The sequence below is a fragment of the Octopus bimaculoides genome, chromosome 17 (genome assembly GCF_001194135.2).
Source record: "Octopus bimaculoides isolate UCB-OBI-ISO-001 chromosome 17, ASM119413v2, whole genome shotgun sequence".
Classification (NCBI taxonomy): Eukaryota; Metazoa; Mollusca; class Cephalopoda; order Octopoda; family Octopodidae; genus Octopus; species Octopus bimaculoides.
In genome coordinates this window covers 8148541-8155993 of record NC_068997.1, presented here as the reverse complement: position 1 = coordinate 8155993, position 7453 = coordinate 8148541, and positions in this window count along the sequence as shown.

Genomic DNA, 7453 nt, shown 5'->3' with positions numbered 1-7453 from the left:
GAGCGTGGCCGTTTTCGTGCGGGTGACACGTAAAAGCACCCACTACACTCTCTGAGTGGTTGGTGTTAGGAAGGGCATCCAGCTGTAGAAACTCTGCCAAATTAGATTGGAGCCTGGTGTTGCCATCCGGTTTCACCAGTCCTCAGTCAAATCGTCCAACCCATGCTAGCATGGAAAGCGGACGTTAAACGATGATGATGATGATGATGATGTATGTATATATATGTATATGTGTGCGTGTGTGTATATATATATATATATATATATATGATGATGATGATGGGGATATGGTGGGCTTCTTTCAGTTTCTGTCTATCAAATCCACTCACAAGGCTTTGGCCAACCTGAAGCTATAGTAGAAGACACTTGCCCAAGGTATCACATACTGGGATTGCACCCAGGACCATGTGGATGAGAAGCAAGCTTCTTACCACACAACCAATCCTGCGTTGATCTTAGAACGAGCATTTTTGCTTAAATATATTCAAATATGAATCAGAAACGTTTATGAAAATCTGAATCTGTGTAAAATTTGTGAAAACTTTGTTCCCAGGGTTCTCAGTGATGAACAGAAGGAAAGATGCCTTGGTGACAATAGGGAGATGGTCAAGTTCATTACGTCCAGTCTAAGAGTGCTTGAGTCTGTGGTGGCCTGTGATGAAAGCTGGATCTACTGTTATGATCCAGATATCAAGATACAAAGTATCCAATGGAAGCATTCTAGCTCCCTCAGGCCCAAGAACATCAGGTAAAGTAAGTCCACTAGGAAACTCAGAATGATCCCTTTTTTTTTGACAGGGCATCATCTATCTACACAGGCTTCCTTCTGGCTAAATGGTCAACAAAGAGTACTTTGAGGAGGTCTTGAAGGAGTTCATCATCAAAGTTCAGAACTCTTCCACTTGGACCAGTGGCACCTGCACCAGGATAATGCATCAGTCAAAAATTCCATCCTGGTAACCAACAACTTGACAGAGATAGAGGCATTAAAACTGTCTCTCACCTTCCCTGGAGTCCAGATCTTGTGCCCTGTGGACTTACAGCGTACTTTTGTGAAACATGAAAACCACGTCTTCAAGGATTGTTTGATTGGAATTGAGGAATTAAGATGTGTCTGTAATTATCTTGATATATTAAACTGAAGCTAATATATTTTCATGTATGTGAACATGGTAGAGAGAAAGAGTGAGGAAATAGAAGAAGTAGAGAAAGAAGGAAGATGAGGCAGTTAGATGGTGGTGGAAAAAAGAAGGAAAATACAAAGATCATTTAGTTGGGGAGGAAGGTGGTTTTGTTGATTGGGCATTTAAATATTGAATTGGATAATATTTGATGAATGACAGACTGAAAAAGGGGTTGGTTTTATAAGAAATTATTACTAATTTAAATCATTCAAATGTGTATATTAAAAAGATAAAAAGGAAGTTAAACTTGTATGAGGACAGGTGAAAGGTAGGTGAAACTTTGTGGCTTATGTTGAAAGTTTGTGTCAAAGAATTACTACTGATGATACTCAAAGAAGAAGAAATCTAGATTTAGCAATTCCACCACCACTTTTGGATGCTTTATGCCTGCTACTAACATACCTTTGTGCTTCTTAGCATCATACATCTGTTGCGTAGTTGTTGCTTGAGTTGAGCTGGTCATATATGTACAGACACGGTTTTATAATTAATACAGGTAGTGGTGTGCAGTGTGTTACCAAAAAGGAAAACTATAATTTTCATTAAATATGACTAAGGGTGTTAAAACACCTATATTACTAGAAATAAGAGCTAAAACACCATGATGCTGCAGCCAAAGCACATAATTGTACGTACACACACACACACACACACACACACACACACACACACACATATGTACAGGTTCTGGAAGATAAATTGAGACAATTTTTACAATGCATAAAACTGGTTATAAATACTAAAATAGCGGCAGTAGACAGATATAATCTTAATGTAACATTTATTACAACAAAAAAACATTTATCACTCAATATGGCTGCCCTTTTGGACAATTGCTGTCTCTATTCAACAAAATGTTTTTGCAGTTTCCACAATAATGCAGGTCTTCAAACTGTTGACACTTCTGGCTGTCTCCAGATTTTCATTATTTTCAGTCAGTGGACGTGTTTGGGTCTGGACGCTTCCCAATCAAGAATTTGATTTGAAACGACTCCGACCAACTGTGAAACATGGCGGTATCTCTGAAATGGTATGGGGAGCTGTCACCAGCAATGGTCTTTCTGAACTGATCGAATGTGTTGAAACTGTAGTGACGTCATATGGCGCCAAAAAGGCATAGTCGCCATTACTCCATCTTTAACCACGCATGCGTGGATTTCAACGTCCAAGTGTTCCCGCTTAATTCTGTCTCTTTTCCACGCCAGACAGCGAACAAGCAAGACGTCTAAAACAAGCTCTCTCATTGAGTGTGGTTGAACCAAGTTGTCTCTCCAACGATTCAACTCTAGGGACAGTACATCTACATTCAGACGTCTCAGTAACACAGACTTTCCCACACAGGAGGCTACTCAGAAACGGGACAATTGGAGGCTGTCCATTTTACCTCTTTAAATAAATATTGTTGTTGTTGATCAGTTTGGAGTTCTGCGTTCCGTTCAATTCCTAATTTAATATAGGAAAGTCAGGTGTACATCTAATGATGTATAACCGACTTTCCTAAAAAACCATAAACTCTGAAAAATACATCGAAATACTTAAGCAAGGACTACTTCCGATGTATTCACGCGATAACATAATGAGAAATGAGTTTTCATTCATGGAAGATGGGGCTCCATGCCACACAGCGAAAAGGAATCAACAATGGCTGACTGAAAATGGGATCAAAAAGCTTCCTTGGCCGAACCAATCTCCTGACATGAACCCAATTGAAAATCTTTGGTGTATACTAGATAGAGCTATACGAAAAACTCGACAGAAACCTAAATCTAAAGATGAATTGTTTCGATTGTTGCGTGAAAAGTGGGCAGAAATTCCACAAGAGACAATCCACAAAGCTCTTCAGTTCAATGCCAAAAAAGAGTTTCTGAATTAAAAACTGCAAAAGGAATGTCAACTAAATACTAAAGTATGTAGTCCTACCTATCGATTACATTTGCATATTAAATATAAGATTTTGAAAATTAAAGGTATCTATTTACTACCCGCATGTCTGTATATACACACACACACACACACATACACACACATGTATATATAAATTTATCAGCAAAATTTGGATCTTGTGCCTCTTTCTAACAATCTGTTGCTTTTGAAAAAGTTTTGCTACTTTTTAACAGGATCTTACAATACGACCTTACATGCAATGTCATGGCTTAACAAGAACCACAGACTTGTTAGTCACATATCATTGATCTACTGACTTTGTATGCATTATATGTCTGATTTGGGACAATAGTGACTGCAGCAGCTGTGGTGGTGACTATGACAACAATGACACATCTATATTAAATATAATAATAATGAAATTATTGTATACAGTGCACTACAACTTGTCAAAAGTGCATATAGAGCATATGCAGTAATGTACAAATGTCTGGAAAGTAAACAGTGTATGAGTCAGATACATGCTTGCGTGTGTATGGAGGGGGAGAAAATCAGGTGTAGTGTTGGCGAATCTCAGGAAGCATGGAAGGTTTGAAGGATGCAGTGCTCCGACAACTAACGACTGATGCCAGCAGTTTGTTCCATACTTCAGCAACTCTTAGTGTGAAAACATGTTTCCAAAAGTCATGGGAGCTGTGCTGTTTTCGGACTTTGTAAACATGTCCACGGGTGTTAGACAGGTGGAATTTGAAAAGGTGCTCAGAGTTGTTGTTAGTAAGATGGTTAATAATTTTATGGGCATCTGCCAAGTCAGCTGCCAGACGTCGGAGTTTCAATGTATCCATGCCCAGGGAAGCAAGGCGTTCAGAATATGGCAAATGCCTGATGGAGGGTATTCTCTTGGTTGCATGTCACTGAACGGTTTCCAGACGATTAATATCTTTGGCAAGATAGGGGTTCCAGACCAGAGACGTAAATTCCAGGTGAGGCTGCATCATAGCTATATAAAGCCTCAGATAGATTTTTCTCTACCTACAGACCTCATATAATTATTTTTCTGTTCTTCTACAATTCAAAGTCATGATTAGCACTTGATTAACACTAAGAACATTTTCTGCTTTTTCTTTCATCTCTTTTTTTTTCAAGCTAACTAAATTTCTTAAGGAACAAATTGTAATATTATGTGAGCAGAGGCATCAAATTGCTGGACCAGGTGATGAAAGTCACAGAAAGGGTCATAACTCAATTAATTAGGAAGTGAGTTAGTGTCAATGAGATGCAGTTTGGATTTGTGTCATCCAGGAGCACAACTGATGTTATATTCTTGGTTAGGCAACTGCAATAGAAATATCTAGTCAAAAATGAACCCCTGTACCTGGCTTTTGTTGACATGGAGAAAGCCTTTGACAGGGTCCCCTGCTCCCTTATCTGGTGGTAAATGTGCAAGCTAAGGATAGATGAGTAGTTGGTGAGAGCTGTACAAGCCATGTACAGGAATGCTACCAGTAAGGCAAGGGTTGGTAATGAGTACAGCGAAGAATTCAGGGTACAAGTAGGGGTTCACCAAGGATCTGTCCTCAGCTCTTTCTTGTTCATCATAATCCTCCAGGCAATAACAGAGGAACTTAAGATAGGCTGCCCCTGGGAGCTCTTCTATGCTGATGGCCTTGTTCTTATAGCCAAATCACTACCAGAACTAGAGAAGAAATTTGCTTCCACATTTGAAATTTCTTCTCTAAATCCGGTAGTGATTCGGTTATAAGAACAAGGTTATCAGTATAGAAGAGCTCCCAGGTGGGCGGCCCTACTCAATCTGTAGAAAAAGTGTAGATAGTAACTCTATAAGATGTGCCCCATGTAAGCTATGGACACATAAGAGGTGCAGCAATATCAGAGGAAGGTTAACAGGGAAAATGGTTTTTGTGTGTGGAAGGTGCTCAGGTACAATGAACACCAAAAATGTACAGAAAATAGACTTCATCAAATGCCAACAGGGGAAACTAGAAGTAGTTGATATCTTGAGTCACCTAGGTGACCAAGTCAGTATCAGGGGTGGATGCTATGAGAGCATATCTGCTAGAATAAAAATAGGCTGGGAAAAGTTCAGAGAATTCCTACTTCTGTTGGTAACTAAGGGCCTTTCCCTCAGAGTGAAAGGCAGATTGTATAATGCCTGTGTGTGAATAGCCATGCTATACAGCAGTGAAACATAGGCTGTGACTGTTAGGGACATGTGTAGGCTTGAAAGAAATGAAGCTAGAATGCTTTGCTGGATGTGCAATGTCAGTGTGCATGTGTTACAGAGTGTAAATGTTTTAAGAGAAAAGTTAGGCATACGAGGCATCGGATGTGTTGTGCAAGAGAGACAACTGTGCTGGTATGGTCATGTGATGTGTATGGATGAGGGTAACTGTGTGAAGAAGTGCCAGTTTCTAATGGTGGAGAGAACCTGTGGATGAGGTAGACTCAGGAAGACATGGGACAAGATGGTGAAGCGTGATCCTCAAACGTTGGGCCTCATGGAGGTAATGACAAATGACCGAGACCTTCAGTGGTATGCTGTGCTTGAGAAGACCCATCAAGCCAAGTGAAATCATAGCTGTGGCTGATGCCAGTGTTGCATAACTGGCACTTGTGCCGGTGGCATGTAAAAGGCAAAAGACTATACATACTAGGAAGAATATAAAATAGTAAAAAACTGGTTTCTGTCTAGTTAAGGAGGACAATAACACATGGTAAAGAAACTTGTTTTAATATAGTAAAATAATTTGGAAATACCAAAGTACAACACATTCTATTGTATTTTGTTGCTCAAGGGTTTAACAATTGACTTTTTTAATATGCATTTTCATTGACCTCAATAATTATATGAAAACAAGTCTTTTATATTTTACACATATTCAGTTATAAATGTGTATAAAATCAGGCTTACATGTTTTGTTTGGGTGAAGAGCTTATAGTGATTTAGTGACTCATAAACTGTTTGATAGTACAGGAGAGAATTGTTTAGTTCCTGTTGTTGCAGGTTTGTTGAGTTATATGAAAAAACATTGGGGAAGAAAAATATATCATAGGTATGTTGTGGGTAGACAAAATGGTTATTATTGTGGTGTAGTTGCAGGCTAGTTTTCATCAATCATACCTGCAATACTCAAGCCATTGACTAGGTACGAACCATTGATGTATTGTACCAGATTAATCTTTTCTTTGCATATGTTATAATCATACTTCACACTTTGACATACATTATTGAGTCTATTTCTTTTATACTTATTAGTCACAATTATCACAAAAACGAACAATTCACATTCAACCAAGTCCCCTATCTTACCCACTTAACCATCTTGCTTCAAATCTTATGCAACTGGGGAGAAATATAAATTATTTGGCATTCTCAGATCACTGTAGCTGTATAAATTATTTGGCATTCTCAGATCACCGTAGCTGTATAAATTATTTGGCATTCTCAAATCATCGTAGCTGTATAAATTATTTGGCATTCTCAAATCATCGTAGCTGTATAAATTATTTGGCATTCTCAGATCACCATAGCTGTATAAATTATTTAGCATTTGAAAAATGTTTGATCAAAATTATTATCTTGAGTACAGCCTTCAAATGTACCCACCCACTTTCTCTCTCTCTCTCTCACGCACACACACACAAACGTACACACTCTCTCTTTCTCTCACAAACACATACATAAACTCACATGCTTACACTCACAGAAATCTCCGTCAATTTCAATAATGGCTGTCCCAACAGACCGGTCCACTCATTGAATTAATACATAAGTGAGTGACCCCATTTATGCACTTTAAGATATATGGACGCTAAGAGTATGTGTCTGAGTATTCCACAGACACATGTACACTTAACGTAATTCTTTAGGAGTAAGCAATGTGAGAAAGTGTGAAACAAAGCTGGCCCTTTCTCCTGGGTTGGAAAAGACCAGGAAGCCTCTGAAACGGACGTGTCTTCTGTGGCAAAGCGAAAGAAGTATTCTCAATGTTCCTCTAGCATTCTCAGAATCGTCACCGAGTAGCAGAAGGTAGCTGGGCCCACCATGAGACACGTGGGACACAAAGACATTTAAGGCCGCGTTCTGTCGTGAGACAAACAATATATGAATTTTCCTGTTTGGAGTATTATATCTTGATTCAAATATCTTTGCTGCTACGTCTGTGTGAGTTCTTTTACGTCTGTTATTGTGAGACATTTTTTGTAACTGTTTGTTTAACAGTAGTTTTTCGCCCTACGGGGCAGGAAAATACCATTCATTTGGCGACAAGAATTTTTTCTGTTATTTTTGTCTTTTTGACAAAATGGCGACAGCCGAAAGCAACGCTCCCATTCAGGGAGAAAGTATGCCAAAGCAAAGTTTT